Genomic DNA, 24106 nt, shown 5'->3' on the forward strand with positions numbered 1-24106 from the left:
TGGCAGGGAGCTGTTTCTGCAGAGGAAGAGAGCACAGTCCCAGCCCCTTACTCCCTCCCCTCCCTCAGCACGCTCGCTCCCCGCTCTCTCCCTCTCGCCGACAGACAGACACACTGAACGCTTCCAGATGTTCCAGCTGCGGCGGCTGCACGCAGCCCCCCTGCGCACGGCTTCAGGAGCCGCCGGACTTGATCTGAAAGTTGAACGCACGCTGCCTTTGCCGTTCACTGCGCCTGCTGAAACCTCGCTACAGACATGACGTCAAGGAGGCGAGCTGGAGCCGGCTGCCTGGAGAAGTGGGGGGACAGGCGAGGGGAGCGGCGGCGGGGCCGGGCCGGGGAGCAGCACGGCGGCACGGCAGCACGGTGACAGGGTGGCACGGTACTACGGTGGCACGGCAGCACGGTAGTAGGGGCGGCACGGCGGCAGAGAGCCGCGCCCGCCGCCCGCCCGCCCCCAGCACCCCGAGGCAGCCGGCGCCGCCGTCCTCCGGCCCCGCTTCGATCCGGTTTCTCAATATTGTGGGGCTCTGCCCTGCGGTTCCCCTACGGAATGCGACTGTGAGCTGCATTTCAAGGAGGACAATCTCATCTGCTGAAGCGTTACAGGCGGCATCGTGTGCAGGCGTTTAACGAAACGGCAGAACGGGCTGCGGTTGCGTTTGATCCGCTACGAGCAGATAGAGGCACGGTAGGCAGGCAGCGGAAGGGAAAGAGATACCCAGGGATAAATTGTACAGACGAGAGGATGCACAGATGTTTAAACAGATTAATCAAGCTAGGATTTGCAAAATCCTTGGTGGAAACACCAAAGTGTTCCGCTGGTATCCCACCGCTTGCCTTAATTATGCCTGTCATTTGGCCCTCTATAATTGAAGCCTCTGCAGAGAGCAAAAATTACTTCTTTAAAACGAAATGTGAACTGAATGCAGTACATGTTAAATGCATCCGGACTCGCTGAGCTGCCATGTTAAACAAGAGAAGCAGAGTTCAAAAACACCCCTCAGGAACCACTGCAGAAACTGCCACAACCTGAGAAACTAAACCATTCTGACATACATGGAGGTTAATGTCCAGAACATCATGTCCTTACGTGCAAACCGTGGCTGTAAATCCTCATGCTAATAGAGTATCCATTTAACATCCCATGCATGCAATACTATTTGTGGAACTTAAAACACAGTGGATCTTTCCTTTCAAGTGGTTTTCCATTTCAACAAGAAAAAGACTATTTTAAAGTTGGTAATACCCCTATAAAGGAATTGCTTTAGAACGAATTTAGTGCCTTCCCTACAAATGGATTTCTGTGGGATGTATTAAATATCCATCTCTTTTTGAGACTTTTCCCCCACTACTCTAAATGAGCTGTCCCTCAGATGGAACTCAAAATATAATAGAAAACAACACCACCTAACAGTTTTAGGCAAAGAAACAAGAAAACAACACATCCACTCGGAACCACAAGAGAAACTGGAACAGATGTAAAGCACTTACCGAAAACTGGATGCAGTCAAAGCACTTGTCCTAAAAAAAGGTCATTTTGGTTTCTAATAACCACTGATCATCACCACTTCTGTGTTAGATGCTATTCAAAGGGTAGTTCACCAACAACATATTGCCATTGACAGCATGTAGAGACGCAGTTTTATTTCTGACTCAAGAGGAAGAGTTCCTCTGAGCAATTAAAATACTCTCCTCTATTGCCTACTTTTTCTCTAATAATGTCACATGCACTTACCCTGTTTAACTTACCAGATCAAGCAAGATCACAGCTAGAGGTGGAATGGCAATATATTAGCTTTCATTTTTAATTCAAGTTGCCTTTTTCCTAAAAATAAATATCATCTCTTCATCCTTTTTATGAAGTACTGGACACCAAAGCCTTCATTGCCTACATCTGTTAGGTAAATATACATTTTATTTTTCTCCTTGTGACCACAAATCCTTGCCATTTTGGATTGTGCCAACTCATTTTCTTTCCAGCCATGGGTAGACCAAGAGTTGCATGGTTTACCCTTGCATGAACATAATCTCTGGGGAAGCAACTAAGTGCATGCTGATCACTGTTGTACGGAAGTCGAACACCAGTGGGGCACCTGTAAATACTTCTTTTGCCCTTCCTGGGTTGCAATCTCAGCTAGCTATGGATTTATATACAGTATTAAACAGTTAACGTCCACATAGCCTTGCTTTATGCCAGCTCACATACATATGCAGCCACATACACAAGCTGTCCCTGCCACCTACAAATCTTTTTCTTCGTTCTTTATCCCTCTCTCTCTGCCAAGCTTCCACAGTGGGCCACAAGTTGGGCCAATTACCAAAAATCAAATACAGAAGAAAAATAGAACAAGAAACAAGAATATTAGCTGGCATTAATTTCTTCAGCATAAATAAAATTCTACTATAACTTGAGGTTTCCTTACTCAGCAATTCTGATGCAAATAATTTTTTATACAGAGAAGTGGAAAGAAACCAATTGTAGGATTAGATGGAAAGATCTTGCTAATGAAGGAGAATAAGATGGCGTAAGAATGAACACGGCACTTTCCCCTAAAGCATTTGTACTGTCAAAGTACACTAAGAAGATATAGTCTGTGAAAACAGGTTGAGTAAAGAGTGGCATCTGAAATAAAGGTGCTTGTAAGATTTTTTTCTCTTAATAATGTAATTACTGAAATTTTCATTTAATAATAATTCCCTCAGGAAATAACCTGAGGTGTTACCCTCCAAGCAAACCAGGAAAATTCAACTGGCCTAAAATTTATTTCTTTCCTTTTACTCTCTCTTTCCATTTTTCATAGAAGTAATGCAGAAGGGATTTTATTTGATGTTCCAAAGCACCAGCTTGGAGACTTCAGGGATGACAACACCCCTTCCCTCTGAATCCTGAGCTCTCCGATTGGGTATGTTCTAGGCCAGGACTCTGAAGGCAAAGTATGCAGCCTAAGTGAATTAGAAGGCTTTCTGTTACTTTTGAATGACCGATGCTCTGAAAAGCTTTAAGGCCTTCTGAAGGGGGAAGCACACTTTGCCTTCTTCAGAGTTAGATGCCCACACATGCAGCCCAAAGAGGAGTATATAAGTGAAATATCTTAAAAGATTTATGAAATAATATTATTTCAATAGAAAACCAATTAGAAAGATCTTAGTCCCTGCCCGATATGGCAGCCAGCAGATATAGAGGTAAACAGTGCAATGATCAGACAGAAGAGTTATCTCACACTAGGCTGAATCTGTGCTTGTAGACTTCCTCTAAGCAGATGACTATAGATTGGACAAACGATCCAATGTATGTTCAGCCTTAAGCCAGCTCTAAAGTGGAGATACTAGTTTTCTACCCCACAGGAATACTACGAAGAGAAATATTGTTCTCCAATTGCTGTGAGAACAATAGTAATGAGGGCCATGCAAAGCACCAAGACAGAGTTTTCTGAGAAACAGCTATTTAAAGTTACAAAGTGTCAAAGATGATTTGTAGGGTGCATAATGTGAACATGCAACAGTCCATTCTTCATGTCAGGAAATTTTTGTTCTGTGTACAATGTAGTATTCCTTCCCCCTTACCCAGCCATATATAGAATATACTGAGCACAACAGCTTCTTCAAAATCCAGTATCAGAACCTACATCCATCTTCAGAACAGAAATTGCCCAAATAGGTTGCACAGGAGAACAACTCCTTGATTCGGAAAGGAAGAGTTACTGTCAGGCTGTATTTAAAGATGGGGTTAGAAAGTAATGGGATGAAAACAGACAAAAGCATACAATAATTCTGTATTGAACTATTTTTTAAAACTTATAAAATCATTTGAAAGGCTCTTGTAAGCAGTCTCAGTACTTTTCAAATGTTTTAAGGTTTTCATTTGGCCTACTGCATAACTAATCTAGCTATCTAGTCGCAGTATATTATGTTCACACTATTTTGGCAATAATGTATTTTAATATAAAATAAGAAGGTAAGTTATTCGAAAGTGGGAAACAAATTTATCTAGAAATAGTATTACGGCTCACTATACAAATGTGATTCTTTCCAGGGCCAGCTCAGAGAAACAGTGCCAGAGCACTTTATTACTTTGCTGAAAGGTACTTTTTTCACCACAAGTTTAAGGTTTTGCACCCCTGTCAACAAACAGAGAAGGCTTCCCATCAGAATCAGCACTTTCTTGCACTGAAAACTATAGGTTTGTGGGGGTTTTTTGTCACCGATTTAAATAAATGAGATCTAAACACAGTGTAATCTTTGCACAAAGACTTTGACTTTCCTTTTTTCAAAGACAAGCATGCCAATAATTCTGGTTTCTGTCTAGTGTCTCTTTCCTTCAGTGTACTCAAACCTAAAGCGATAGCCTGATCAGTCATGGGTCCATTGAAAGAATCATTATGCACGAATAACATAATACTCTTAACAACTTCTGTCATTTCTGACAATGCTGCATCATTCATCCATACTCAGCATAATAGAAACATTGGGTATTTGCTGGTGTTGCATGACTACTATATATATTTTTTTAACAAGTATTGATTATAGCAATTTTTTCTCATAATTTGGGACTGCTCTGTGTAGAATTGTTCTCAAAGTTATTTTTTATTCTATTGAACTACATATCATCTAAAAATGTGTCATCCTCTCCATTTGATCTTCCTAGCTGTTACTGAAAAACAATAACTGTTCACATCTGTGAATATGGATTCGTAAAAATATTCTTTATTTGATTAATTTTTTTGGTTGCTTAATTTTGATTTGAATGAAAACAACTGACAGTCCTATCTAAAGCTATTCAAAGTGTGGTCAGGAAACTTCAGACCTTTTAAAACTATCACCTAGCTAGAACACAGGAGACTTTCTCAAGAAAAAGAAATCTGGAATGGAAGAGAAGAGGAAGGCTGATGATCAGAATTTCTAGGTGATTTCATTTCTTAAAATCTGGAGGAATGCAATATCCACAGGAACTTTTGAAATTTGATTTTCAAAGTCAACTTGGAAAACATAGCTGTATTTTTCACACTGAAATTAATAGGAATACTTACTTGGTTTTGAAATTTCAGTCATTAGCTTTTATATTTACATTCAAATGTCAACAAGCAACCACAAAAAGAAGGAAAATGATAAGATTTATCAAGATATTTGTATGGTCTACTAAAGCATATTAAGGCCTAGTATTGGTAAACAATAGAAAATATTAGATCTGAGGGGAAAAAAATGAAAGAATGAAATAACTGAAAACTGGGTAGGAAAGTAGCTAGTAATTAGAATAAACTCTCATTATACACAGAAGAGAAGGAAGTAGAAGAAATTGATAGCCTTTAAGTAGGTTTTGATTTTCTAGACTGCAGAATTTTCTAGAAAGTAACCCGGGCATCTGAAAGTGTGGTTTTATTCAAACCTTGCTAGCTATCTCAGCTTTCAGGTGTGACCTATTTCAATAGGTGGTAGTAGTGGTGCTTTTTTAAATTCCAACTGCAGAAATGAAAGAGGTCGCCATTTCTAGTTGAAAACAGGTGATTAGTATTTAACGATTACTATGTAGCATTGTATGAATTCAAGCACAAATTTGAAGTGTAGCAGCAAACAAATGCTTGAACACACTGAAACAAGACAGACATTTATCCCAAGTAAGGTATAAATGCAGGTATGCTTATCAGGCTTGAAGAGAACTTGTGGCAGTTTTCATTATGCCATCTCCATCACAGACACCCGACCACAGAACTAATTAGTGCAGTCAGGAAGTTCTAACACCTCTGCAGAATTACAATACAGGAGTAGTCACTTTTCCTCAAGAAGGGAAAAGGTCAATTGTTGACTTTGCCATACAAGCTTAAGGGGAAGATCCAAACTTAAAAAAAAGTGTTGCACTGTTTCTATTTTTGACAAGAAATAATGCGGCCTATCTAGACTGGATATATACTGATACAAAGACATTTAAACTCAGCAGCTAATCATTAGCTACTGCCAATTAAGAAAAAAAAAAAAAAGCAAAATAATTACTGCTATAGTAGCCTGAAATCACTAGTCAGACAAAAGACATGACCTAATAATGTCTGCAAGGAGATCTACAATGAAAAATTATTTTTTTAATCCAATCAGCCTACACTGTGGTGAAAAAAATCATCATGCGAACTGTTGAGGGTATCTTAGATACTTGCCACTGCTTACACAACAAAGATGAAGAAACTATTACCGTTCTAATCTTCTAACGCAGTTCTACAAAATACTAAGGAATATGCAGTTTGTATCTTGTTCATAACTAAGCACCACACATAAGTTGAGATTTAGGGCAAGTACAAAGACTTTGGGTTTTTTTTGTTTTGATTTTTTTTTTTTTGAGAGACACATTCTCCAAAAAGTAGATTTTGCAAACTGGTAAGGAAGACTTTACAGTGACTCGAAGGATTACAGTATGTTGGCATTTGGAAACCTCAGTGGATCTAATTATTAAATAATGAAAACTACATAAAGTCAAAATAAGAAGGCAATGCAGAAAAACGTGTTTCCCTAGTATAACCAAGTCCAAGTATAAAAGTCACAAACTGAGCTCAAAAAAGAAAAATAAATTAAATGCAGGGGTGTGCTATAAGACCAAGTTCCTTCCTTCTCTTTTGGCATTTCAAGTCTCAGAACTTCTAAATCTGCCTTGTCAACACAGAAAATTACTGATAAACTCAAGGAAGCCAACAATTTGGAATTCTGACAGATTTGGGGGCATCTACAATAATCACTAATGAGATAAAATGGTCTAAAAAAATACATGGTCTTATATATCAGGCGCAAGAAAGATGATTAGATTAATTCATTGGTATAGTCAGTTACTGTGAAATTTGCCTTACGCACAATGCCAACATCTCATTTTGAACAATAAGTCTTTCTACACTGAAGGACTAAACTTGATTAGTAAGGGTATCTGGTTATAATGCAATCTTTGCGGTGTTTTTTCTGGCTTTTCTCATCATTATTTCTTTCCAAAATGCATAAAATCACAACTCACCTAGTAATCAGCCTCTGTTTCAACTGCAGCATCTTTATTTCATGTCACCTGAAAATCTGTTCTACAAGTTGCAGTTCTCCCACTGCCTCCTGTTAAAACGACTGGTAATTATGTTTAGCTAAATAATGATTTCGTGTTCAATTCAAATGGGTGCTAAGTTAAAGACAACTTCCACATGTAGCAATATTTGATTTCAACTCCAGGTTCCAGAATCGTATGCTTAGAGGCTATAGTCAGTCCACGGTTATTTCAGTATCACCTAAACCTTGCATTCAAGTGATCTAAAGCCCTTCTTTGTAAACAGCCCTTTAAAACAAAATTAGTTCCAACAGATCGCTCAGAATAGCTCTATTTTCATAAAAATCATCATCAAAACACTATAAGCAAATGCTGCACAGACCCTAATTGAATTGCTTATATCATCAACTTTAAAACTGTGCATTTCATTACAGTTCCATCTTGACTAATCTTTCTCCTAGGACATCCAAAAGCTCATTTTGTGGGACTTTAATAAAGTGTTACAGAAGTTATGGAAGCGGGAAACAGAGTGTTTCAAAGTGTATTTTGCTGGAGAGATATTAATGGCATCCTGGAAATGTTCCTGAATGTTCCTGTATGAATTAAATCCACTCCAATTGCATGGATTTGAGCTTGCACACAACAGTTATTCAGATAGCTTTAATTTTAAAATGATTGCGTGGCTGTCAGTGTTTGTGAACTCCACAGCTGCTGCAGAATATTCCAAATACTTGCAGCAATATGTAATGGGTGGTTTCCTGAATATGTGCCCTCCAAAGCTTCCTTAGCTGCTGTGGAACCTTGGTGGAACAGAAGCAGTAAAATAGGTGAAGTGACAGGCAGCAAAGCTGAGAGCATTATTTGATTTCGGGGATAATACAACAGGGCAGGTTTTGAATCAACACAGTGTAAGAAATGTTCATTATGTTTGCAGTTTCTCAAAAAAATCTGTAGCTTTAGAAACTGAGAAAAATATTATACTGTTATTTAAACTACCCCTCCAGCATGCAATCACAACAGTTTATTTATGTTTCCCCTTTCATTTCTTCCCATCTTTGCTTAAGCATGCAGACAAGAAAAATGAAACAAATAAACAGCTCTAAAATCCATACTTACTAGTTCCACATGTTCTGAAGGAAATACTTGTATTTCCTTAACATAAATAGTTGAGTTCAGTTATTTGATAATGCCATCAATGTGTACACTAGTTTATAAGAGTTGCCTCTCAAGAACTCCATGAGACCAAGAATGACCAAGGTAAGATCCTAACACTCACAGCAGAAGTGGGAAAGAAAAAGGAAAAAAAAAAAAAGGTAGTTTTATCTAAAAGAAATGCATTACAAGAAGTAAGCTTTGATCTTCTTTGGTTTAGGGTGAGACAGTAACCAAGAACTAGAGGAGGACCACCTTTTGCTGGAACTTAAAATAGTAATAATTTTACACCGAGGGGAAAACTTGTTGTCTTCTCACCAGCTAATCAAGATTACACTATTCTGAAAAGTAACAAAATAGGTAGTTTTCAGAACAGGTTACATCACCAGCTGAGGCTGCTTGAGCGTTATTCATAACTCACCCTTTTTCAGAGCACCATGGAATATTTCAGTCTTTATTTAATTTCCTCTTTTCCACTGTGGGAAGAAAACCTACTCATTTTTCAATAAGAAAAAATGAAATCAAAAGAGAATTGAAAGCTCATGCCAATTACACATACAGCAAGCATGTGCAATTGCATCATTTCATTCCTTGCCATTATCCCTCCTTCCTGTCCTGTCCTCCTCACCTTTCTGCATTGTTTTCTTAAATCAGAAAAAAAAAACGGGAGTTGTAAAGAACTCAGGCCTTGATCGTGATCCAGAATTTTGGACATTAAACCAATAAACTGATAAAATATAATAATACTTATTGTAAGTTCTCTTACAAATTGGGAAAAACAGAATAAATGTCTGACCCAATGTTAAACAGGCAACAGGCTGTAAAGAGAACAGGGGAGGACACACTTCCCATTTTCTTCTGTGATTGTCTTTTCAGGAGATGTTCTTTATATCTCGTTTACTTATGTTTCCATAAGACAGTTTCAGTCTTCTGACTTCAGAAGAAGATTGGGTGAGTGAAAGCAAGATGAACACTTCAGATCTTGCTCCTTAACAACTAAATCCCTGAAGAAGTCTCTCTATCCAGTTCCTCAGTTTCTTCTTTTAGACTTACAGAGCAAAACAAAGCCAGGCTCTTTACAACAGATACAAGTGACAAGTGACAATGGTCATCAACTAAAACACAGGATTGTCCAACTTGACATAAAGAAAACTTTCTTCACCCTGAGAGCTGTCAGGCACTGGACTAGGTTTCTCAGAAGGATATTTCTTGGAGGTTTTCAAAGCCAACTGGACAGAACCCTAAGCAATCTGGTCCCTGCTTCAAGCAGGAGGTTGGAGTAGGTGACCTCCTGAGGTCCCTTCCAACCAACATCAGCTGTTCTAAGACTGAAAGGGGTAAAAAAATGCCAAAATTTTTATGAGACTTTGCTGGTGTGTCTTTTATTGTAATCAGTATAAAATGTCTATTGATATTCTGCAATTGTGAAACAAGAACAGACAAAAACCCCCTGTTCATTCACTTCCACCTGTACTTTAACATCTTCCTTTAGTGTGGAGGGTACTTCTCTTGCATCAAAGGAACACAAAAGGTTCGAAATCTTACTCAGTTCCATCTGTATCAACATAATGTAAAAGGCTTGATCATTTTTTTATTTAACTGAGTAACTGTTAGACAGAAACAAGGTTTTTTTTTCCCTTCTTCAGTCTCATAGGAGAGTCTATGACTTTTACAATTACTGTATCATCTGCTGCCATCTCCTGAAGAAACACAGCTTGAACTTTGGAGGAAGAGAGAAAAATGGAGGTATCGACATTCTGAGCTTTCTACTGGTCAGTGCTGCCTGTCAATCCCAAAGGAAAAGTGTAGCCTGCGAGTTTCAGGTTGGTAGAGTTTCAGAATGTAGAAAATGAATATTTAAATAATATGGGACTATTATATCCCTCTGATTCCATTTCTCTTCCATTCAAGTCTGTGGTGTTTATGGCAATTGCTGCCACGCACAACAGGAGCTGCTGGTTTTCACTGCAGCCTAAGGAAAGAACTCTTATCAGCACAAGCACAACAGTGGAGCTCATGCAGTGTATAGTAGAGCAAATCCACAGTACATGGGCTGCACAAAGAGTACTTGATTTAATAAGACATGTGACTGTTGTTCTAACATGAATAGGCACAGACTTGTGCCCAGGGGATGGACTGACAGTTTTCACATTTTGAATATCTCTATTTAGCTGTACATTACTGTACCGCTGTTTTGCAGCCTAACTGATGTCTAGAAGTGAAAGACAATGATTAGATGAAGGAGGAAGAAACTAGCAAGGAAATTCTGTTCTCAAAATAAACTAGGTTGATAGAAGAAGAATGCTACAGAGAAAAAAATAAATAACAAAAATCCCAACCAAACAAAAAACAAACCCTGCTTGGCCCTGTGACCCAAAGACATGCCAGTGAGATCATCCTGACCACGGCCCAAAATGACTCTGTATCTATACTTATATAAATCTTCATTTTTGTGCTACTCCAGTGTATCAGATATCTTCAGTTTACCAGAAATAGAACTACAGAAATAGATCTATAATAATATATAAACAATTTTTCTTCTGTGCTCCTCCAGTTTTAAAATCATTTTAAAATCATACAGCTATTTTTAAACTGGATTTTTTTTGCAGCTTAACTGGCCTAGCATATCAAAACAATGTAGTCATCAAGAGAGTTACAAAGATAGAAGAACAAGCACACGATGAAAGAATGGCAGATGGTATTACTGTCAAAATGGAGGCAGGCTGGTGGTCAAGTCTAACCATTCATTGAAAGCTACATCATGCTTGAACTTTCATACAGGAAACATGTTCTGTGAATTTATTTTACAAATATTCTACTGGTAAATAACAGTCATAATCCAGACATGCTCCCCGGTGCATGGGAAATCCACATGCTTTTCAAGGGCACTAAATTTATGTATTTGCTAAGATCAAACCTATTTCCAGTGAAGCTGTTGAATCTGACAAGATCTCACACAAGAATTATACTGATGTAGGTCAATCAGTTTTACCAAATTACTCCCAACTTACATTATTACAAATGAGATCAGGATGCCATTTAGTCTTCAATGGAAGTAAAATCTAACCCATAGAGATGCATCTGCACCTCAGTATTCAGCAAAATGGAAGTGATGAATCACACTCTTGCCCTAAGAATGACACAAAGGAGCAATCAGCTTGAGCTGATGTTCTGGCACCAGTTGAGAACACACTCGTGACTCCCCGTGTTCTAAGTTTCTCAGTCCTTGAGATGAAGCTCCCATAGTCTGCAGCAGCACATACAGTCACTGATGATATTCAGAGTGCCTTGCATCCAAAAAACTTCAGAGCACACAAAAATTGTTTAAAAATAATTCTACCAGTCACAAAGATAGAATTGACATTTGAGTTAAAGTTTCACTTTGGATTAAGACCGCACCGTACTTCGAGACTGGAAATTAAAAATGCCATGTGAAATTATTTAGCTATTGTAAGAATTTTGTCAGAATATAAGAACAGGAAATTAGCTTGGTCCTCTAAACTTTACAAAAATGTTCAGAGACATCTATAATGACCATAAATTGTTGAGCTATCAGATGTATGTCACAGTTACAGAAAGGCAGCATATTAGACAGCACAGTGAAACCCAAAGCATATAGTTTTGTTGGCTCAGTACTTATTCCAGGAGAAGAATGCAATCTGCTCAGAAGCTTCACTACATCTGATGTCACTCTGAATTCTACTTGAAGTCCCATCCGATTAATAACTATGACTGATTTTGCTTATTTTGCAGGAGTTGAATTCCAGGTAATACAGCAAGCAGAGCAATTAAAAGCTGGGCTACACTAGAGAGAACCAAATTATAGTGCTTACATAGCATTTTTAACTCTTTAAAGCACTGAAAAGCATGGGCTAATTTAGCTTTAGAGCTCTATGAAGATAGTGAATAAGTTCTCGTTCTTTATGCTCAGATTGAACTAGCCTAAATTGCAGGGGTCTTAGAAACTTTACCTGCAACAAAACCAAACTTATGGAGGTAAGATCAAATGTATTTTCAAATAAAGCAAGGGTATCAGGTCAACTATGTGCTAGGAAATAAAAAGGTGAGTAGACGTCTGCCTAGCAGTATTCTTACATGCTAACATTCCTCTCTCTGTTCATAAATACCTTTGAGAATAAATGTTAAATGGACCCTCGCAGAAGAGTATATTCCTTCAACTCTGTAGTTAAAAAAAAAAAAAGTTTGTGTGCTTTTTAAAAGGAAACTTAACTTCTACACCATCTTTCATCTACTTGTTGGTTTTCTTTCTAAACTTAGTGCTCCAGTATATAAGAAGTATTCTCTTCTTAATAGATAAACCAATACAGTTAGAAGGCAAAATGAATGGTAGACCATGGGAAGTGAAGAGTAAGGGGTAAAAGGTAAATCACAATTGTACTTCCAATTAATTTGTTGTTGTTTGTCAGCCGTGACTAAAGAATACAGACCATCATTTCCAAGCTGGTGGAGCCAGATGGTGTGATGTGATACGGTTAATATTAATGGTTGCATGCTGCCTTCTCTTGACTAATCAAGAGTGCTGCTTCATGCTGTTCTGGGGGAGAAGGCTGCAAAGCCAAGGAGATCTGTCATTCTAAAGAAACATGAAGCAGGAATTTCTCTTTTTTCAGACAGGCTTTTGTTTCTTGTAGGTGGTACCCAAAGTTTTACACAGGCTTTTTTCTTCACATTTTTATTAAGAAAGTTGTTACAGTACTGTGAATATTTTCAAATATTGAAGAAAGTGGAGCAAAACCCCTCTTCAAAATGTATTCACATTTACATTTTTTGTTTGGAATCATGGGTCATTGCTCCGAGGGTACCTCTCTTCTCCCTCAGTGTGCTCCAAGATAATATTTGAAAAGTCAAAGCAGTAACTCATAACAGGCATTTACTTTACTCACTATCACAATTTAGCATTTTACAAAGAACATGCAAGATTTTCTTTCATTGAGCTGAAAAACACCACTGTATGTTACATTCTTCACCTGAGCCTTAGAAGAGAAACATAATACTTTTTTACTCTTTCAATCCCATCACTATATGATTTCTCAAATGAGGAAGCATTTCCCAATGACCCAAATTTGGATGCAGTTTTGATACTGGAGCACTAATGATTGCTGCTACCTTCGAATCAATTGGGCCACATCCTGCAGTACTTGACTTCATTCAGGTAAAATGTTAATCAACATAAATAGTGACTTCAAATCAATAATGTCTTCAGGATTCCACATATTTTTGCTTTTCATTTTTAATAAGGATGGATTTTGAATGTCCATGTAAGCTGCTTCCACGGGCAATTAAGGAAAATTTTGATCCTAAATAATCCAGTTTTTGATTTTAATCTATTTCCAGAACACATTTCCATCTTAATTGATAACACCTTGTTGGTGATAGATGGGAATCCCATCTTCCCATAGTAAGGAAATCATGTTTCTAATATCACTTGCCTCTGTTTTAATTTGAAAAATCTAATTTCTATGGTGTATGCTCTTATACTTGGTATATTCTCTTCTTTAATAAACAGTAATTTGACTATTTGGTTTTGTAACCTCTAACTATAAAAAATACAGGATATTATTTTCTTTTTCCTTTATAAAATTTAGTAACACAAAACCACTCCAAAACCTAGACTGGAAGAAAATATTTTCAGCTAAATTACATTACCAAATTTCATGCAATTTCTATTAATAATATCAACTAAAATCTGGTTTTGTTTTTCATACTGAACTAGTACATCTGATCGTCTTAGGCACAAATGCTATTTTTAAATAAAAACTGTGTCTATAAATACTTCAGCTTTAAACACCCATAATTCAGTTTATCTCTCTTTTTTTTTTTTCTTTTTTTTACATCTAGAACTGCGGCAGGGCCTTGGAGAGGTTAAATAACTACAAAAAACCCGAACATCCACATAATGACTGCTAGTAGCGTTTCGCCATGTTCAAAGCAGACTGTCCATAATTCAGAGGACAAGGTCACTAATAAACATCAGTGAACTGTGTCTGCTTTTGCAAGTTCCACATAAAAATAGTGCATCCCTAGGAACACAAAACAGACATAATAGATTGGCTTAATTCACATCAGAACACACATAAACACAAGAAACTAATCATCTTCTGATTGCAACAGGCTCTGACTCAATTATTTTGCAACACTGGCAGCCCTCTCCTTTGTATAGGGTTAAAAGAAAGGAAAAAAGTTGCTTTTGTAACTTTAAACAATTAGAACTAATTCCAGAGCCAAATTCAGCTCTTTGTAGACAAAAGTAAAATACTGCATTTAGCCTGTTACGGTCTTCACATCTGGCAGAGCTGGACCTGAAAAAACTACAACGCACATCATGAATGCGTCACCAACTGAATTATCATCTCTCACCAGAAAACCCACATGCAGCAGGGTGGGAGCAAAGACATTTTCCACCACCTTGTTTCTTCTGAATGCAAGAAGGGATTCCAGGAGGAACCGAGGGTACCACTTACCCGCAGCTATCTGTGTCACAAAATATCTGACAAAGCAAAAAGCACTCTGCACTCACCTCTCTGAATAAACTGTCTTCAGCTCTGAAAGGAAAAAACACCCACCAAGTCAAGTGAGCCATGAGTTACATGGTGGGGGAAAAACTAGTGGGTAATCATGAACTTGCTGAGTAAAATGTCAGCCTATGAAGGGCTCACACATAGAAGTTACTACAAGTGGTACATAAAGAAGGTGCTCCTGAGTCATTTACTCTCATAATAACAAAATACTGAGGAAAAGAGTGGTGTCATCCTTCATACCCAAGTGAAAAGGACTGTTAAATAATCAGAGAAAGATCAATGACCTCTGAATTACTCAAGAACTTTGTTATTACTTTCTCTTATTCAGTACCTTACTAAACACATGAAAACTGTTCACGTTCTAAAGGATAAGACAGACTATAACTTAAAATATAACATATTTGAATAAACGAGATGTACCTGCTGTATCTCCCTCCCCACCTCCAAAAAAAAAAAAAAACCACAAAAAAACATGCAACATATTTTACTTTTGTTTCTTCAATACTTCACACTATTTAAGGCATGCATTGCATTTTCTGCATACTTTCTTCTTAGTTTTTCATTCTTACCCCTACTTAGCTTTCTGGGTTCAGATCGCATTTAAAGTACCACAGAGAAAGACGATTTCTTCCTTAATATTTGTTTCAAGACATATCTTGACTTAGCCAAACTGTCATGTCCTCCACTCTTCCCAGCCCCCACATACAGTTAGTAAGGATGTTTTTACTGACATCTTCCCATATTTCCCCTCCACCCGTGAGCCACTGTGGAAGCCAGTGTGCTCCCAGCTGGGGGAAGGGGGAAGAGCAGATTTGTAAGTGCAGAGTACACTTGACATCTCCTTGCCAACTTCTAGTTGTATCTCTGCCTAGGTATACCCCCAAGATCTTTAGCCTCTTGTAACACTAAGAATCAAATCGATCTTTCTTCTCCATGCTCTGTGTTCCTCTTCCCAAAGATTCTAGTCTCCACATTTCACAGGAAAAGATAGCAGCAGGGAGACACAAAAACCTGACCACGGCATGCACATGGCTTTCTATGACTAAACTTGAGCTTCACATGAGGACATGCAGTCTTCCTGCTAACCTCAGTGGAAAATATTTGATTAGCAGTAGAAGTTTTGTTGCTTTTTGAAAGTAATGAAATATCTTGGAGAACACAAGGCTGCCAACACTTCTAATCTTCAGGCAGATTTCCTCATGACAGGATACTGTGTGCATCACGATTTCTTTGCATTGCTTTTCCCATCTATTCTTTCATCTCTACTCTCTGAGACTGAATTTTGACTTATCTTTTTCATATATTTTTCTAATATCACCCAGGCATTTGGATAAACACTGACAGGGGACAGCTACATGCAAGTAGGCCTCCCTTCCTCAGATTAGAAAACTAAAGATCAGAAAATAAATTTTTCAGGAAAGTGGCGTACATTCTAAAACCTCTGAAGAAGCCTGAGGATGATTTGTGAAAACTAGTGTCCCCACAGACCCTAATAACTCACTGACATCTCAGTGAGGGAAAGTGCAATACTGGCAATATTTCTACTGGCAAACTTTCTGAATACTGGAAATATTTTTGAAAAAATTTCTCATTATTTTATCAACAGCAGAAAACTGCCCAGACAGATGTTATATCAGGTCTCTTCAGAGCTATTTCATTAATATGGGCAAATCCTTGATTGTAAAGCGGTTAATAACTTCGCCAAGCTACATGAGATGAAGAACTACTGACTAGTGCATTAGAAACAAAAGGTGGAAGGGATTAGAGATGAAGAATGGCACTAATCATAACAATGAAAAGCAAAGATAAACAAATATATCAGTGTTGACTTTTAAAAATTATTTCTGGAAGATGCAGGCCTATGGCTAAAATACATTTAAAAAATTCCCCATACAAATTATTGCTTCATAGTGTCCATTTAACTTACAGTCAATAGACTTTATTTAAAGAAAGGGCACCAAGATAGTCCTATATTATGAGCTATCCAGAATTATTTCCAAAATAGCACTTTCCTAGACAACAAGATGTCACAGGTGTTAGTGATTTTGCACTAGCCAGGCCAAAATGATGGAAGTAAATATCTAAAATACTTGTTGATTCACTGACCAGGCACTTGGGCAGGACAAGGAGAGTATTACCTACAAAGGAACATGGAGGTTAAAAATATATATATAGATTCTTGTCACTAAGAAAGATTTTGTGACTGTGCAAGCAATAACAAGAGACCTAATTCAAAACCTACTGAAGTCAAAGGGTCACATTGACTTCAGTGAATAATGCACCCATCCTAAACAAAGATGGAAATACTAAGTTTTTTTGTAAAGAACCTTTCAGAAGGAAGAGCTAGAGTTTCAAAGGTTAACAGGAAGGACATGGTAAATTATTTCTCCTCTAACCTCAAATGTATCTTGCCTCTTCACTCATATTGACCAATTGCGGTCTTTTTCTCCCATATTTTTACTCAAAAATAAGATGAACATACTACACCTCACTGAGATGATATTTGTGAAGTTGTTTGAGATATTGAAAGAACTGCAAATCCATATTATTACATGTGAACTATTGTGTTTCTAAACGGTACCCTGTAAATTTATTTTCATTTTCAAATGGCCCTCTTTTACATGACATAAGTACAAGGAAACACTACCGCAAGAGATCCTTTTCAGTTTTTGATAGCAAAGTTTTAGCTAAAACAAACAAAAACCCCACACACAAAAAACAAAAACAAACAAAAACCCAACCAAACAAACAAAAAAACCCCTAATCAACAACAACGGTAATTTCTAAGAGAAGGGTAAGAAGTGCTTTATCTTACGATATTCAAAAAATCATATACTAGAAATTATCAGTGAAAATTAGTAATAAATGAATAAATGCTTCAGAGCTAGGACTAGCAACCTGACAAGCAAAATTGCACAGATTTCAAGGCCTTCTGTCCTGAAGATTCTTGACTTTAATCTTGTAAAATTCAAGTTCCATAAAAGAATTGTGACCTCCATGTGCTCAGTATCGAAAAAGAACAAGCTATAGGGCCAGAAACATCCCAGACCATGAGAGTCACTGACCTCAGAGGCTAGACTGAACTCCACACCTGGATCTCTAGCATTCTTCTGCTCAGAGAGAACAGATTCCACATCTTCTGCAGGCATAGTCCCTGTTTTCTCTCATACCAGTATGATCACTTACACTTGTGATCAGTTACTCTTGTTTTTCAAATGGCAAAATAAGGGCTATGAATAGAAGTGTTCCAGCTGTTCCAATAAACTGTACAGTAATAACATTCTATATATTTAAATTTGGGGGTGGGTGAAAGTGTGTGTTTCAGGAGATGCATTACAAGAAAATTATATTCAAAAGACGACATGAAAGAAACAAGAATTAAGCTTGGCTGAGTAACCTTGCAATTCTGTTTCCATGGAGTAATATCTTATAATATTTAAGTCATGTCCAAGTACTACGTTCTGATAGGACCACTGGAATACCTTCTGTGATAGTTATTTATCTTCTTTACCTTTGGAAGCAAAGGACTGAGTAAAGAGGTCATATTTACAGTAAAAACTCTGTTCCTAGGAAAAAGACACATCTCTATACTGAACCAAACTAGCGTTATTGTAGCTCCAGGCAGGAGTCACAGTCTTTGCTGATGGACAACGGGGAAAGAGCAGTCTGAACACAGTTATTTTTAAACTATGTCATGCCCATTTGGAGTTAGCAACCTTATCATTTGGTACTCCAAAACAAGACGTAATCCTTCTTCATAAGCAAGAAGTTGTTGATGGCCCACTGAAAGTGACTAGTGAAAATTCATTTTCCATCAATTATAGTGGGACAAATACTGTTCTTGTATTTATATCTCTAGTAGAATGCCTTGATGGCCAAATCTATTAGAAGTTGAAAATGTTAGGAATTTGGGGCTTGAGAGACAGAATTCAACTTTTACAATCATCCTGAAAATGTGATTTTTCAGCTGCAGATTATCAGCTGTTCTTCTGGGACACTAAATACCTCTATGAGCCTGGGCCTTCGGTGACCTAATTATTCAGTGTTGTTTTTCAGTAATCTGCTGTATTCCTTGTCCTTTGGTAGGATAAGGAAATGTCCTACTTTTTGACAGTGCCCTTATGAATGTCCTATCCTCAAAAAGGAAGGAAAAACTACCCAACTATGTGGAATGAAGGAAATACTTCCAATCATGAATCCGTGCATATAGATGACGTTCAGTAAGAACACAGATAATACTGTTCTGATTTCATAACGTTGCACTTCCATGTTTGTAACATAACAAGTAGTATGTATTTTAATTCTAATGTTGAATATCTTGAGATTTAATATTCAGTGCAAGAAATAGTGATACAAGATTGATATGGCTATGTTAAGTGTAGTCTGTGAAATGAACAAGTTTTGCTTCTGAAGCTTCAGATCCTTTCAAACACACAATGGCTTGCACCATGTCATGTCCTACTTTCATCTCTAAATATCACATATAGCATATATGTATATAGTTGACTTATTTTCCCATGAGACAATTTTCTGGTGTTCTGGACAGTCATGAACTTCAGTTTTCAAATAATAAAAACTATATTGGCTACCCTTTGTTTAGAACGAGTAAGTGAAGCAAACTGATCATTTTCATTATGCGAATGATTTTTCCTCATACGACAAATGAAATACCTTAAAAATCAAATACTTGCATCAGAACTTGCACATGACCAGAAAACCCTTTTTTAATCTAGTCTGACAAAGATTACCAACCGCTCTGAACAGATATGTATAGTAGGACATTCAAATACATGCACGTTTCTTGGAATACTATAGGGGAAAAAATGCTTAGTATTTTGTTCCTTGGACCTCTCTAATGTTCGTATCCTAACAGCATGCCAGGCCTGCATCCCAAAAAGTCATCTCAATGGCTCCTTTTAGTCCCTCTGATACATGGCTCAAAAGTATGCCTTGGCCTTCCTGTACCAGGCAACTCCACAGCTGGCTGTACGCAGTAAAGTCACTTCACTTCCACAGAACAAACAGTGATACCTGATCTTATTAGCCTTTTTACTCTCCTGAGAATCTTTATGTAATGTTGCATTAGTAGCCTTTACTAAATTAGAAAACCAAAAGGGAAGATAAATCAATATGAATGCACGTTTGCTGATATTGATTTTTCCCCTCATAGTCAGCATGGGAATATTGTGGCTCCTATTAATATAAGGAGTGGGAGAGCTTTAAACAGTTCTGTCTGGATAATCACCCAGTAGTTTTGGAAACTTACACAAACTCCTTTAGTCTGTAATTCTGAACTAGACATTTCATGAAATCAAATCTTGTTAATCATGTTAAGATGTTGATGACATCATGTTAAGATATTGATGACAATTGCCTGATGCAGATTTTCAGCAAGATGATCAGGAGAGGCATTCAACATGCTACTTATGAAAAAGGATGAAGAACTGGGTAATGTGAAGGTCAAGGGCTGCCTAGGCTGCAGCAAACATGATATTCTGCAGTTCAACATCCTGAAAGAAGTGAACAAGGGAAATATTTGAATCACAAGTCCAGACTTTATATTTCAGCTTGTTTAGGAATGTGCTGTGTGGGATCCCACAGAAGACTGCCTTGCAGGGCGAAGTGGCCCAGGACAGGTGGTTGGTCCTCATGGACCCACTTTCCAGTGCACAGGAACAGCCATTCTGACAGGTAGGAGTGAAGCAAGCATGGCAGAAAACTACCATGGATGAAGAGGGAACTCCCATCTGAGCTCAAATGTGAACAAGGAAGTATGCAGAGGGTGGAAGCAGCAATCAGGTACCCAGGAGGAATACACAGACACGGCCCATGAATGCAGAGATAGAGTCAGGAAAAACAAAGCTCAGAGGGAGCTGGAAATAATGGGAGATATGAAAGGCAAGAAGGTCTTCTGTAGAAGGTGTGGAGAAAGGCGCCCAATGTCACTGCAAGGTCACTCATTTTTGAAAGGTCATGACTATCAGTGGAGGTTTCTGATCCATTTCCAAGAAGGAGGGCCCAGGTAACTGTAGCACAGTCAACCTAACTTCAATCCCTGGGAAGATTATGGAATAAGTCATCCCAGAAGCCATATTCAGGCACACAAAGGACAAAAAGGAACAGCCAGACTGGATTTACCAAAGGCGAACAATGCCAGACCAGCCTGACTACGTTCCATGGCGAGAAGACGGGCTCTGTGGAAAAGGGGAAAGTAATAGATGTCACTTGCCTTGACTTTAGCAAGCCCTTTGATAGTATGTCATAATATTTTGTAGCTAAATTGTAGAGATATGGACTGGATAACAAAGAAGGATAAAAACTTCCCCAGACTGACATATTCAAAGGGTTCTGATCAGCAGTGTAATGCCCCACTGGTGGCCAACTACTAGTGGCATATGTCCCTCAGCTATTGAAACTGGGGCCAGTATTGTGTAACACCTTTATTAACAATCTTGATTTCCAGAGGGAGTGCACACTCAACTGGCTTGTGGATGATACCAAACTGGGGGGGATGTCAATATGCTGGAAGGCAGGGCTGCTATCCAGAAAGACTTCAGCAGGCTGGAGAAATGGACTGATAGGAACCACACGAAGTTCAACAATGGCAAGCGCAAAATCCTGCACCTGGGTTAAAATAATCTCACATACAAAAGTAGAGGCCAAGAAGCAGCTTTGCAGAATAGGACCAGATGTCCTGGTAGACAATAAGCTGAACATGAGGAAGTAACACACCCTGGCTGTGAAGAAAGCCAACCACATCCAGGACCTAATTAGCAAGAATGTTGCCGGTAGGTCACAGGGAAGTCATTCTGTGAGACCATAACTGGAGTACCCTGTCTAGTTTCAGGCTACCCAGTACAAGATATTGGTATACTGGAGGAAGTCCAGAGCCTCTAAGAAAATTAGGGGGCTGAAGCTCACGAACTGTGAGGACAGGCTGAGAGAACTGCGCTTGTTAAGCCTGAAGATAATTAAGGTAGAACTTGTTGCTGTCTTCAGGTATTCAAGGGAAGGCTACAGAGAAGTTGGTGCCAGCCTCTTGCCAGAGGTACACAGTGAAAGGACAAGAGGCAACAGACAAGTCACAAAGGAGGAAATTCCAATTAGACATAAGGAAAATATTGTTTTCATTATGAGGGTGGTAAAACACTGGAATAGGTTGCCCAGAAATACTGCGGAACCTCCATTCCTGTTGCTACTACTTTTGCTTCAAGTCAAAGATCTGCTCAGAGTCATATTTATGGAAAAAGAAAATTTGGGATCTTTTTTCTGTTACTTGAGCAGTTTAAGTACAGTATTGTCATTCACGGAACAAAGATCATATTCCTCAGTATCATAGGACACTTGAGAATCAATGAAAATACAAGCTTAACATAGTTATAATGCTCTTCTAGAGCAAGACAGATTTGCCATGTGAAAGGAAAAACCCATAAGCTAAGCCATCTTATTCACTTACGCAGAATGAAAATGGAGTCATCATTAATGGAGTTAATGCAGATAACAAAATGCTAGAGGAAATCAAACTTCAGAAATGCTTTACGTCATTTCATTGCTAGAAATTTTCAGTAAAATAAGCCCATCTCCCCTTTTAGGCCTGTGTTGGTTTTGATTTTTCTTTTTTGTGGTGTTGGGTTTTTTTTGTTTGTTTGGGGTTTTTTGTATACAAACACACATACATATACTACCTAAAGCTCAGACAAAACAGCTTGGTTTACATAATTTTTTCTTTTTTTTTTTTCTTTTTTTTTTTTTTTTTTTTTTACACACAGTAACATCCAAGATAGAATGTTAAAAATAGTACCCTACGCCTTTTCCGCCCTCTATATCCTAAGCCACATTTCAAACGCTAGTCTCTATTGACATACAGTTACTCTTAGGATAAAATGTAACTGCTATTTATCAGTTAGAATTAATGCTACCAAACCATTTGAAAATGTTAGACTATATCATCTCAGAATTGTACAGGGGGATTTTACATCTTGTGGTAACTGTTGCCAAGCAGAGAGAAAACAGAGATGCTTTCTAGCAGGCTTTATCCTTTACTAATTTTTTCCTCAATCATTGCAACATTTCTCTTGATGGTCAACTAACTTCTCCTACAATTCTCAAGTCTATGTCCTTTTCTTTCTCAAGCAGGCAGATAAAATGCTTGTTATTCTGTCTCCCTCAGGAAACACTGAGAGACAAAGAGACAGAAAACGTACATGATGCTGTATCTGGTTCCTAATTGCTCAGCGCTGCATGAGAAGAGACTCTCCATACGTTCTGTTCTGTAACAGCAACCACTTCCAACTAGGTCATGTCACAAGCAGTAATTAAAGTGACCTAAAAAATGGTCATGGCAGAAGGGCAGTTTCCAGTAAGGACAGCGCACTGTTTACCCATCCTTGCACTCAGCATTTCATTCCATCAAAACCTCAAAACACTCCTCTCACTCTCCTTCCAGTTATAAAATCTACCCGAATTTTTCTGCCCCAAGATCTACACAACTCTGTCCTTTCCATTTCATTTTATTCCTAGCAGATGTCTCGTTCCGGCCATAAGCTTTCTTCAGTTTTGCCCCCATGCTAATCCTGCCTTCCACTCCATCATGGCAAGCCTTGTCCCACGTCAACTTTGCCTCCTGTGCTCCATCCTGTTCTTCTGTCCCCTCATATCATCAGCTGTGACTCCATGTGCATCCTGCTTCACCAGTTGGTATGCTCATGTCATGTATCAACAATAATACAGTGCTATCACTACTTCTTTTCCAATCCTTATCTCTCCTTTACAATCCAGTCTTCCAAGTTGTTCATGCATTTTTTCCACACCCCACACCTTTTCTTTTTGAGTCAGAGGTAAAACAAAACATGCTGGTTCTTGCATCAGAAAAAACAACAACAACAAACCAACACAAACACAACAAGCCACACCAACATATTTATTAGAATAAGGACTAAAGCCATTAAGATGTTAAACTCCTGTTTAAGAGAGTGCATCCTCAGCAAGTTCACAAATGACACAAAGTAGGCCTCAACAGGCTAGAGAAACTGGACAATAGGAATGTCATGAAGTTCAACAAGACAAGTGCAAAGTCCTGCACCTGGGGAGCAACAGCCCCATATACCAATATATGCTGGGGCCCACCCAGCTGGAAAGCAGCTTTGCAAAAAGGGACCTGGGAGTCCTGGTGAACACCAAGTTGAACATAAGCCAGCAATGTGCCCTTGCTGCAAAGATGCTGAATGGTATCCTGGGCTGCATTAGGCAAAGTATTGCCAGCAGGTCAAGGGAGGTGGTCCTTCCCCTCTGCTTAGCATGGTGGCCAACCTGGAGGACAAGAGAACCATGGGTGTACTGGAGACAATCCAGCGAAGGGCCACAAAGATGATTAAGGGACTGAAGCATCTCTTCCATGAGATAAGGCTGAAAGA

The 24106-nt window shown here is 38.4% G+C and overlaps 1 protein-coding gene across 2 annotated transcripts in view; it reads right to left on the bottom strand.

Moving 5' to 3' along the window:
• Nucleotides 1-24106, bottom strand: part of CACNA1C (calcium voltage-gated channel subunit alpha1 C) — a 485027-nt gene that overhangs the window by 438817 nt on the left and 22104 nt on the right. The window lies entirely within an intron of this gene.

The sequence above is a fragment of the Caloenas nicobarica genome, chromosome 1, assembly GCF_036013445.1.
Source record: "Caloenas nicobarica isolate bCalNic1 chromosome 1, bCalNic1.hap1, whole genome shotgun sequence".
Taxonomy (NCBI): Eukaryota; Metazoa; Chordata; class Aves; order Columbiformes; family Columbidae; genus Caloenas; species Caloenas nicobarica.